This window comes from Scyliorhinus torazame, chromosome 16 (genome assembly GCF_047496885.1).
Source record: "Scyliorhinus torazame isolate Kashiwa2021f chromosome 16, sScyTor2.1, whole genome shotgun sequence".
NCBI classification, from domain to species: domain Eukaryota; kingdom Metazoa; phylum Chordata; class Chondrichthyes; order Carcharhiniformes; family Scyliorhinidae; genus Scyliorhinus; species Scyliorhinus torazame.
In genome coordinates, this window is record NC_092722.1 from 62,533,492 (window position 1) to 62,546,604 (window position 13,113).

Sequence of the window (13,113 nt, forward strand, 5' to 3'; positions counted from 1 at the left end):
TTTAGCCAGTCGGCAGTGCACTCTGACTGTTCAGTCAATAGGCTGTGCACTGAGTCAGTTTATTCTGTAGGCAGAGCACTATGTCAGTCTAGTCAATAGGCAATGTGCAGCGTCAGTTTAGTCAGTCTGCAGTGCACTATGTCAGTTTAGTCATTAGGCAGTGCACTCTGTCAGTTCAGTCAATAGGCTGTGCACTGAGTCAGTTTATTCTGTAGGCAGTGCACTATGTCAGTTTAGTCAGCAGGCAGTGCACTGTGTCAGTTTATTCTGTAGGCAGTGCACTATGTCAGTCTAGTCAATAGGCAGTGCACAGTGTCAGTTAAGTCAATAGGCAGTGCACAGTGACAGTTTAGTCAATAGGCAGTGTACAGTGTCAGTTTTGTCAATAAGGCTGTGCACTGTGTCAGTTTTTTCTGTAGGCAGCGCACTGTTTCAGTTTAGCCAGTCGCCAGTGCACTGTGTCAGTTTAGTCAGTAGCCAGTGCACTGAGTCAGTTTATTCTGTAGGCAGTGCACTATGTCAGTTTAGTCAGCAGGCAATGCACTGTGTCAGTTTAGTGAGTAGGCAGTGGAGTGTGTTTGTTTAGTCAATAGGCAGTGCATTGTGGCAGGTTAGTCAATAGGCTGTGCACTGTGTCAGTTTAGTCAATAGGCTGTGCACTATGTCAGTTTAGTAAATAGGCTGTGCAAATGGCAGTTTTGTCAATAGGCTCTGCGTTGTGTCAGTTTAGCCAGTAAACTGTTCGCTGTGTGAGTTTAGTCAATAGGCAGTGCACAGTGTCAGTTTATTCAGTAGGCAGTCCACTGTGTCAGTTTAGTCAGGATGCTGTGCACTGTGTCAGTTTTGCCGGTTTGCAGTGCACTGTATCAATTTAGCCAGTTGGCAGAGCACTGTGTCAGTTTCGCCAGTTGGAAGTGCACTGTGTCCGTTTAACAGTAGGCAGTGCACTGTGTCCATTTAGTGAGTAGGCTGTGCACTGTATCAGTTTTGTCAGTAGGCATTGTACTGTATCAGTTTCGTTTGTTTACAGTGCATTGCGTCATGTAACAGGAGTTTGAGACATTGCTTATCAGAATCAACAGCTTTATTACACCCCCAAAGACTGATCTTCAAAATCTCCCCATTCATTGTGAATTCCCTGGGCGAAATTCTCCTACCCGCCCCGCCACATTTCTGCCCCGACCGGCCGGCGGGAGTCTCCGTAACACCGGCCGGTGAATGGGGTTTCCCATTGTGGGGCAGCCCCACGCCGTCGGGAAACCCCTGGGCGCCGGCAAAACGGAGACTCCCGCCGGCGGAGAATGACGCCCCCTGTCTTTGTTTTCCCTCCCCAAATGCATTACCTCACACTTTACAGAGAGGAATTCCATTTGCTGTTTCTTTGCCTCTCCAACTATACCATTGATATCATTCTGCTGTCGACATCTAACCTCTTCACTATCAAACTACACAGCCAATTATTGTGCCAACTACAAATTTTCCACATTTACGTCTAAATCATTAATATATACAACAAGGGTCTCAACAGTGAGCCCTGTGGAACACCACTGGAAACTACTTTCCATTTTCAAAAACATCCATCAACCAATATCCTTTGTTTCCTGTCACTGAGCCAATTTTGGATCCAACCTGCCACCTTCCCCGAGATGCCATGGGATCTCAATTTTATGACCAGTCTGCCATGTTGGACCTTGTCAAATACACTACTGAAATCCATGCAGACAACATCCACTGCATTACCCTCATCACTTCTTGTTATTTCCTCAAAAAATTAAACCTCCCCTGAACAAAATCATACTCACTGTCCCTGATTCATGCTTTCCTTTCTAAGTGACAGTTTATCTTGTCTCTCAGAACTGATTCTAATAATTTGCCCACCACTGAAGTCACTGGTCGACACAGTGGCACAGTGGGTGGAATAGTAGCACAGTGGGTGGCATGGTAACACAGTGGGTGGCACTGTAGCACAGTGGGTGGCACGGTAACACAGTGGGTGGCACGGTAACACAGTGGGTGGCACTGTTGCTTCACAGCGCCAGAATCCCGCCTTGGGTCACTGTCTCTGCGGAGTCTGCATGTTCTCCCCGTGTCTACATGGGTTTCCTCCAGGTGCTCCGGTTTACTCCCACAAGTCTGAAACACGGGCTTGTTAGGTGAATTGGACATTCTCACTCAGTGTACCCGAACAGGTGCCAGAGTGTGACGACTGGGGGATTTTCACAGTAACCTCATTGCATTGTTAATGTAAGGCTACCTGTGACACTAATAAAGATTATTATAAAAGTCAGACTAACTGGTCTATAGTTATTTGTCCTATCCCACACTCTCTTTTTGACAAATGGTACATTGTTCCTCAACCTCCAATCCTTTGGCACTTCACCTCTGAGGATTAGAAGGTTATCCTCAAACCATCCACTATTGTTGAAAAAAAGGCACATGCTATTGAAGCTTTTCATCTTGCACTTATCAGTGCAAATACCAAATCTCCAAGTGAACAATAATTTATACCTCATGAAAAACAGGTGCTGATTGGTTGGCAGGTGAACTCTGATTGAGAGAGGCGTTGCCATGGAGAATGCACCATGGAGATATTCACTGTCTTTAAATTAAAACCAGAGAGGTTGACTCTGATTGGACTAGGCATTGCAGTGAGGAATGATCCAGGAAATGGCTGCGCCCAAAGTTTTGTTTCATTGAAAAGGTGGAATGTGTTGACACATTTCTTTTTGCAAAGGACAGGGCCCTGTGTGTGAATATATGTGGTTTCACGCACCTGTAAGTGTGTCACTCTCACAGCCGGTCTGATAGTTTTAAATTTGTTTTCAGTATAGTTTAGTAAGTGTTGTCCAATTGCAGAATCACGTCTAATATTGGATCCTCCGAGCTGGCGCGGGCTCGGAGAATCGGTGTTCACGCCGAGACGGCCCGTGACGCCGGGACGCAAACCACCGATCCGGCTAAAACCGTGCGAACATGGGGGGGCGCCGCGTGGACAGGAAAATCACCAGAGGTGGCCCGACCTGAGGTTCTCCAGGCCTCTAGCGATACTGCGGCCAGGATGTGCCAAAGTCCCGCCGGCGTTACCTCATTCTAACATGCTTTTAAAAAGTGTCAACCAGTCGTGCTGGCTGACGCTGCGGCCGGAAGAGGTAGGGGTCAGCGTGGGGGACCCCAGGACGGTGAAACGGCACGACCGTGGCTGTGGGGAGTGGGGGGGGGGGTGAGGTCCCTCAGTACGGGGGGGAGGGGTGATGCCGGGAGGGTGGGGCAGACAGCCGCGGCGGCTAGGCAGGGCCCGCCATGACAGGAGAGAGCCAACGCCACGGCCGCCATGATGGCAGCCACGCAGATGGGCACCCACCCCTGCCCACGCCTCAGCCCAGGTGTCCCGGCTGTTCGGATGTGTGCTGGTCCCCCCATGGGCCCCCCTAACCAGCTGGCGGCACCCACCCACCTGTGTTGTGGTGTCACATAGGTCTGTCCCCTGTGTCTCTGTCCCCTGGGTCATGGTGTCGTGGCTCGACTGGGCCGGAGGGCTGTTGTTGCGGCTACCCTCCCCGTCGCTGCTTGAGTACCTGGGGGGTGGCCGCCCTGGCACTGGCTGGGGGCGGGGTCCGCCTGGTGGGCCGGGTCGATCCCTGGGGGGGTGGCCACCCTGGCACTGGCTGGGGGCAGAGTCAGCCTGGTGGGCCGGGTCGATCGCCGGGTGGTCCTGCAAGACACAATACAGCGTGCAGCAATAGACAGGCAGACGAGGTTGAGGGGGTGGATGTGGAGGTGGGGTAAAGGGGGTGGGGCAAGGGGGTGGGGTGAGGGGTGGGGTGGTGGGGTGAGAGGTGGGGTGACGGTTGGGGTGAGGGGGTGGGGTGAGGGCTGGGGTGAGGGGCTGGGGCCAGACAGGAGGGTCTCACTTGGTGGCGCGTCCCTGATCTCGGCATGGGCATCCCCCCCCCTGGTTCTCACGTCCAATGCCCTCTGTTCGTGCAGAGTGAGGGGGCGCAATTCAGGTGGTTATGGGCGCTCTTACCCTGGAAGGGGGGGCATACAAACATCAGCAGTGTTAGGCAGTCCGACACATGCAGCCCAGCAGTTGGGTCTATGTTGGCTTAGGTGCACAGGGCATCCGGCCAATGCAGCTAGCATACGTGGGTCCAGCCACGTGGGTCACGGTTGGGGTTGTACCATCCCCCTGGGAGGGAGGTGGTGGTGTCACATGTGTGGGGTGTAGGGGGTTTGGTGCCATGGGCACATTGCTGGGTACTCACCCTGGCTGCCCTGAGGAGGCCGTTCATCTTCTTGCCACACTGCTCGACTGTCCTGGGTGTCAGCACAAAGGCGCTGACTGCCACGCCCATCTCCCTCCACAAACGCCGGACGATATTGGCTACGACCCTGCGGCCGAGTCTGGGGTACAGATCCACCCTCTGCTGATCGACGGCATCCAGGAGCGTTTCGATGTCGCAGTCCCTGAATCGTGGTGGGTGGCCATCTTGAAGCGTCGCCAATGTGTGGGGAGTCGCATCTATTTGAGTGCCCGGCGGTGACGTGTCTCTGACGCTGGTCTGGGCCGCGTCCCCGTGCTTCTAATGAATAGTGAAAATGGGCTTGTGGTAGATAGTAGTAATTGAATTTAGTTTTAACAAAAGCACGCATGCCCAAATAGATGGCCTTGTCATTGGATACTCTCCCGGCCCAGCTCTCACTCATATTCTGCCGGTTTCCATGAGATCATAGAATCTATAGATTCCCTGCAGTGCAGAAGGAGGCCATTTGGTCCATTGAGTCTGCTCTGACCCTCTGAAAGAGCACCATACCTAGGCCCACTCCCCTTCCCCATTCCCTGTAACCCAACCAAAGGGACAATTTGGCATTAGCCAATAAACCTATCCGGCACCCGGAAGAAACCCACGCAGACATGAGGAGAATGTGCAAACTCCACACTGTGCCACCCTGCTACGTGTCTTTGATGGAATGATCCCTAACCTATTCCTTGCATATTTTCGATTCATTTGGTAGAATCTGCAGCTGTATATAAAAATGTCCTTGCGCACCTTAGTGAGCTTCATCCTCCGCTCAAATTCACCTTTGAAATGGAGCAGTCAGGTGAGCTCCCTTGACGGCTAAATTGAGAAATCTGCCGATTAATTCTGTCGACCATCAAATTATTATTCAATTTGGAGACAAGTGGTAACACTCAGGATTGCTAATTAATACCGCACACAAATAGCTGGAGCCTCTGATTGCTATTGATTTTGATTTAGATTAAAACAATATAAGACAATTACAGGCAAAGCACAAGAAGTCAATTATCTAGTTAGAGTAATGTGTGTGCTGCCAGAGCTATTTTATAATCAGAGACTACAAAGTTTTAACAGAGGATTTTGAATTGGCAGTGCGGCTGCTCAGGGTGTACATTCAGGAATCCCACTCTTGCAGTGAGGAGCTGTTGCAGGACGTGACTGTGGACAGGACAATTGGTGTCACAGTGAAAACCACAGCATGCTCTGTATCTGTGCTCTGCCCCATTTAAACTTCCCTCCTCACTACATCTAGCTCATCTGATTAGTGGAATTCCAATAGAACAGTGAAAGGAATTTTTGCACTTGTATTTTGTTGCTGTTACAATTTTTGACTTGATCTTCACCCCATCCATGTGCGTTAGAAGATTTCCCTCAACAGTTGAGCCACTGGGTTTAAGCTTAATTAGTTTCAATTGAATTTTTAAATGCAAAAAGAGTAACTTTATTGCACTAAACACAGGCAGTTCCCAGGAATAAATGCCCATAATCTGTGGGAATACGAGATCACAAACAGTGCTTTGAGAATTCAAGTTTTGAAGGTTACAACAAAGTGTAAGTTTTATGGAAACAAAAGCGTGCAGGGTGCCACGGCAGCACAATGGTTAGCACAGTTGCTTCACAGCTCCAGGGTCCCAGGTTCGATTCCCGGCTTGGGTCACTGTCTGTGCGGAGTCTGCACGTTCTCCCCGTGTCTGCGTGGGTTTCCTCTGGGTGCTCCGGTTTCCTCCCACAGTCCAAAGGTGTGCAGGTTAGGTGGATTGGCAATGCTAAATTGCCCTGTAGAGTCCAAAAAGGTTAGGTGGGGTTACTGCTTTCCGGGGATCGGGTGGAGGTGTGGGCTTAGATAGGGTGATCTTTCCATGGGCCTGTGCAGACTCGATGGGCTGAATGGCTTCCTTCTGCCCATCCTGATAAAAGATGGAAAGAGGGTAGAAGACAGAAACAGCAGACTGCATTTACATAGAGCCTTTAATATCGATCAACAATTGACTGAGCTACACAATAGCTGCTAGAATAATTTGAAAGAGTTTGAATTGGCAAGTTGACTGAACGGTCAGTATCTCAGTATCCCGCTGGCAGAAAATGAGACTGGGACCGACGTGCGCTCCTAACCATCATGGCGGCGGTCACCATTCCCCACCAGAGGCTAGCTTGAAACTACTTTGCAGATTAAGGTTGTGCTGGAGTTCCCCGCCATCCTATCATAGCCCCCCATCATATCCCCCCAATCATATCCCCCCAATCATATCCCCCCAATCATATCCCCCCAATCATATCCCCCCAATCATATCCCCCCAATCATATCCCCCCATCATATCCCCCCATCATATCCCCCCATCATATCCCCCCATCATATCCCCCCATCATATCCCCCCATCATATCCCCCCATCATATCCCCCCATCATATCCCCCCAATCATATCCCCATCATATCCCCCCAATCATATCCCCCCCCAATCATATCCGCCCAATCATATCCCCCAAACATATCTCCCCAATCATATCCCCCCAATCATATCCCCAATCATATCCCCCCATCATATCCCCCCATCATATCCCCAATCATATCCCCCAATCATATCCCCCCCAGTCATATCCCCCCCAAACATATCCCCCCAATCATACCCCCCCAATCATATCCCCACCATCATATCCCCACCAATCATATGCCCCACAATATCCTCCCCAATCACATCCCCCCCACCCAATCATTCCCCCCCGCCCAATTATCCCCCATGCCAAATCGTCTCCCCGCCCAATCATCCCCCCCTGCCCAATCATTCCCCCCCCGCATGACGATCATCACGCCCCCACTGCCCAATCATTCCCCCCATTGTCCAAACATACCCGCCATTAGCAGGTTTTCATGTCGCTCTAGAACAGGTCTGGACAAAATGGCGTGCCATTGCCGGATTAACCTGCAGGAAGGCCTGGGACAGCTACCAGGAATCAGGAGGGAAGAGTGAGGCCTCCTGTGACTGGACGCTGGAACCCCGTGCAGTGAGTGGAACTTCAACCACGCGGGTCTTCTCTGCACAGCAGCATCCAGGAGGTGGGTGTCCTTGAAGCAGCTTCTTCCAGGGCAGCAGGTGGATGCCTGCAGAAGATTCTGTTGGGCAGCGATAGTCTATGCTGGGAGGGGAATTAGGGTACTGAGAGCTGAAGGGGTTGGATTACGAGGAGAAGTTGAGTAGACTGGGACTGTACTCATTGGAATTTAGAAGGATGAGGCGGGATCTTATAGAAACATATAAAATTATGAAGGGCAGGTTGTTTCCACTGGCGGGTGAAAGCAGAACTAGGGGGCATAGCCTGAAAATAAGGGGAAGTAGATTTAGGACTGAGTTTAGGAGGAACTTCTTCACCCAAAGGGTTGTGAATCTATGGAATTCCTTGCCCAGTGAAGCAGTTGAGGCTCCTTCATTAAATGTTTTTAAGATAAAGATAGATAGTTTTTTGAAGAATAAAGGGATTGAGGGTTATGGTGTTCGGGCTGGAAAGTGGAGCTGAGTCCACAAAAGATCAGCCATGATCTCATTGAATGGCGGAGCAGGCTCGAGGGGCCAGGTGGCCTACTCCTGCTCCTAGTTCTTATGCTCTTATGAACCAAACCATGGCAGGGCAGCACGGTAGCATTGCGGGTAGCACAATTGCTTCACAGCTCCACAGTCCCAGGTTCGATTCCCGGCTTGGGTCACTGTCTGTGCAGAGTCTGCACATTCTCCCCATGTGTGCGTGGGTTTCCTCCGGGTGCTCCGGTTTCCTCCCACAGTCCAAAGATATGCGGGTTAGGTGGATTGGCCATGATAAATTGCCCATGGTGTCCAAATTTGCCCTTAGTGTTGGGTGGGGTTACTGGGTTATGGGGATAGGGTGCTGGTGTGGACCTTGGGTAGGGTGCACTTTCCAAGAGCCGATGCAGACTCGATGGGCCGAATGGCCTCCTTCTGCACTGTAAATTCTATGATTCAACCCATTAAACACATCCAAAACAGGACTTTTTATTTCCCGTTAAATCGAGCGCAGAAACTTCAGACAGTTCCTATGTCGTTACCTAGGGAATGTTATTCAGGAATAAAACCTGGTTTAACTCATGCGTAACTATGCAACTGACCCCTCAAACCACTCGCACTGACTCCCCAACTCTCTTCTGACTACCCCATTTGAGCCCTGACTCCCACACTACCTTCCACACACCTTACTCACCTGCCACCCTATCCACCTGCCACCCTACACAGATGCCACAGCTACCACCTTAACCCCACACTTTATCCACTTACCACACCCTCCTACACATTCACTAATATATTGAGAAGCTTGCGGAAATAAAATCATAGAATTCCTGCAGTGCAGAAGGGGGCCATTTGGCCCATCAAGTCTGTACCGACCCTTTGAAAGAGCACTCTACCCAGGTCCATTCCCCTTATCCCCGGCTGCTATTGTACACTGGTGGTGGAGTGAGTGAATGTTTAAGGCAGTGGATGGGGTCCCAATCAAGTGGGCTGCTTTGGCTTGGATTATGCTGTGTTTCTTGACCGTTGTTTTGGGGAGTCAGTTAATTGAATTTATTTGCTGCAGAATTCCTAGGTTATGACTTGCTCTTGTAGCTAATATGGCTGGAGCAGTTAAGCTTCTGGTCAATGGCAACCCTCAGGATGTTGGTAGTGGGGGATTCAAGGATGGTAATGGCTTCAAATGACTAGGGGAGATGGTTTGTTTCTCTCTTGTTGGAGATGGTCATTGCCTGACATTTGTGTCTGGAATGTTACTTGTCACTTATCAACAGATGCCTAAGAGTTGCCCGGGTCTTGCTGCAGGCTAGCATGCACTGTTTCTGTTTCTGAGAAGTTGTAAATGGTATTGAACACTGTGCAATCATTCGTGAACATCCCCACTTCTGATCTTATGATGGACAGAAAGTGATTGATGAAGCAGCTGAGGATGGCTGGCCGTGAGCAAGCTGTGGGATTTGGCTTTAAGGCATTTCCAGTGCTAAGTGTATGTGAGGGTGCTATGGTGCATATTAATGTTAGGTATGAATTCTAATTGACTGAGATTGTTGGAAAGTGACGATGGAGATGTAATGAATTGAGCAGTGTTAAAGGCTGGTGATCTGGTCAGTAGAGTAAGACATTTGAAGGTGCACTCACCAACCTTGACCACTTGTGTGAGCTCATTAAACATTCTGCTGTGGTGAATCCAGGGCCATGGGGCTGAACCCTTGGCCTTGATCACCATGGCTATTGTCTCCCACTGTCTTCTTGAACTTATGTCTGGAGAATCTCTTGGCCTTCTGTCGATGAAATGAAAAAAAAAAATGTAAATTGCTTATTGTCACAAGTAGGCTTCAAATGAAGTTACCGTGAAAAGCCCCTAGTCGCCACATTCCGGTGCCTGTTCGGGGAGGGGGGTACGGGAATTGAACATGCGCTGCTGGCCTGCCTTGGTCTACTTTAAAAGCCAGCTATTTAGCCCGGTGCTAAACCAGCTCCTTCATGTAGAGCATGTAGAGATGTAGAGCATTGTTCCATCTCCTCCAACACTCTCAGGCCAGTGTCCAAAAACCTTGAGGCACACACTCTTTGAGCTTTTATTCAGCAGTTTCCCAGGCCAGTGACATTTCCTTTGCGACTGCCAGCATCTGCTCCAGGCACAATGCACCTCTACTGTGAGAGGTGCAAGCTAATTTTAAACAGTATATTATGGCCTTAACTGGTGCTTATCACACTTATCATATTGACCCCGATCTGATGTTTCCAGGGCGTTAGCTGCCTGGATACTGATACCCTTAAAGTCACAGGCGGCATACGGTCTAAACTGAAGTCAATGGCCCAGGTTAATTGGACACCCACAGTCCCTAGGCCTGTTTTCAAGGGCTGTTGAATTTAGCTACTTGCCCCCAGGGTTCTGTATATAATCGGCTTGTGTAGGTTTTGAATAACGGTTGGCATCGGCAAATTGAAATGACAGGAATCTGTGACAGCTCCTGTAATTAGCACAAATCATTAAGCATTTGATGGTTCAAGTTAATGCTGCTCTCTGCTCAAACTTGATTGCAATATTTATCATTACAACCAAAAACGTGGAACAGCAACTGCACCACAGGGCATTTGCTTCCTGATCGGAATTGCCAAGTAAGCAATTCAGATGGGGCTTTAAATGCTAATGGCAGATGGCATTTGCCGGTTGACATGGCCCCCAAATAACTTAATGCATAAAGTGATGTAAAAAGGTCTGCGAGAGTAAAGCACCTTGTTCTCCTGTGGGCATTCATAGTCAGAGAGGAATTGCGGATTTTTATTTGGCCCAATAAACTTAATAGTTTTAATGCTCCCATTTTCAGTCCACATTAGGCCGTCTGAAAAATGAACAGGATTTTTCAAATAATGTTCCTGCGGGTTCGGGTGACGCTGTCACAGTAGGCATCCCCTGCCCAACTCTCACTTATAAAGGAATACCTGTTCATTGTTTCCGAGGGTGGGCCTTCCTCTGCAACTTCAGAGAACGTTAACCATGTTGTTTGGGGACTATTCACTCGAGGCCAGACCTGGGTATGAGGCCAGGTTTCCTTCCCTGAAGGATTTTAGTGAGCCAGGTTGGTTTTGCATAGCAGATGCGTTGATGGTGACTTTTCCCAGTGCCATTTTGTATTGTGATTTAGGACTGTCGGGGGCTTGTAAAATGACCCGCAGAAGTAAAAACGTTTGTGTTTGCAAGTCAACTTTCACAGTGCCCTGCCACTCATTGCTGGATTAACTTTTGTTATTATTCCCTGAAAGCTATTTGTTGGCATGAGGAACTTGCTGAAATATTCATTGAAGTGTCATCTATAATGAATAAAGGCTGGCGATTTCCTTGGCGCAGCTCCGACCCTGCTGCTGTTACAGGCAGGGGTGGGAGGGAGGGGTTGTACTGTGTTTGAAAAACCCCAAACAGGTCCAGGAAATAAACTAAATGGTCTCTGTACTGAGAGAATGGGAATACAAGAGGGCAGAGGGCAGATTTCAGCTCGACGAAGCTCTGGGACGGATTTTCCGTTTGGGAGACTTGCCTGCCCACTGAGACTGGATAACGTTCAATTTGCGTTCCCATTGGGGCTCTATTCGATCAGCGAGTCCGGACACGCGAATGAGGCTGCACTCTGCCCATGTGAATCTGGAGCTTTCTGCAAAGTGAGCTCGATAGAATGCATGACGCAGTGGAGGGGAGGAGGGACACCCTTTACACAGGGTTGGCCACAGATTGAAGCCAGTGGAGGCAGTGGAAGAAGCAGTCAGGCTGTCGGCCTCAGAAGGAGGACTGGAACCCAGTGCTGCAAAAAGATGTATGACATCCTCAGGGCAGCTCGGGTGAGCCACTACCTCTGTGCCCCACACCCCACCTGCCTGCATCTCCCTTACAACCCACATTCCACCAAACCCCAACACATGTATTGGCCTCCTTAGTCAGGAGCCTTGCACACTCATGCCACCAGCTACAGACCCCCAAAGAACTCGCCTCCATGTGTCTCACTATGTCCTGTCTGTGTCCCCTAGCATAAGGCAGCTCATAACAGGCACGATATGCAGAAGACCAAAGGGGCCATCCCTGAATTGCGGAGGAGAGAGTAATGTATCAACCGGGTGAAGCCAAGGAAAGACCAGTGGCTGACATGAAGGTCGGCATGTGGCAACCAAGTGAGAGCCCAATGCAACGCTGATGTCCCTATAGCAAGTGAGTCAGACCTCTCCCACAGACGACTCCATCCCAAGATCTCACCATGTCTCTTGTCTTTTGTCCTGCAGGATCACCCTTAGACGAGGCCTGGCCAGCCGGGGTCACTGCCCCCAGCCACATCCCGAGCACACCCTGGAGCACCAGTCCAGGGAAGACACCAACCTCTCGTCACTACTGTTACCTGTCACCATCTGGAAAGCACATCAGGTGGAGGCAGGGTCTCCTGAGGGAGGGCGGTCGGAGAATTGCCCAATCCCAGGGAACAGCTGTAGTCGCACATCTGGAAAGTATGATTTCATCACTGAGACACAGAGCCAGGAGGGGGTGTCAGCAACGGTCCAGTGCCTACCGGTGCAGCTGGAGGAGCCCAACCACCTTCAGGCACAGGGGATCGTGCCGACAATGTGTGGTAGCCAGGCCAACACTGAACAGGCGGCATCCTGGGTGAAGAAGTCAAGCCATGGGTCAAGACGTCCAAGGGTTGGGGTACACTGTGTGGTCAGCGGCTGAGAGTTTAAAGGGGGCTTTCCATCCACTCTGTCAAAGGCGGTAACAAATTACTTTTAGGCAAGTTCAATTCACCCACTTCTGAGTTGCCAACTCCTCTAATAGCTTTGGAAGAATTACTTGCCAGTTGGTGATGAGTCTATTCATGAATAACTATTTATCGTAACATCATAGTCAGAGCCGAAATCAAAGTTAAGACTGTCGCCTGACACTTTCCCCTTTCCCATCACTCTTGCAACAACTATTGACTATTACTTCATAATCAAGAGCTTAGCCAAAACTTTTGTCTGACTCTTCCCCCTTATCAACACTCATGTAACAACTCTTTCATAGAATCATGGAGTCATAGATTCATAGAATCTGTACAATGCATAAGGAGGCCATTTGGTCCATCAAGTCTGCGCCAACCCTCTGATAGAGCATTCCATTCTATCCCTGTAACCCCACCTAAACTGGACATCTTTGGACACTAAAGGGCAACTTACCATGGCCAATCCACCTAACCTGCACATTTTTGGACTGTGGGAGGAAAGCCACGCAGACACAGGGAGAATGTACAAACTCCTCACGGACAGTCACCAGGTCGGAA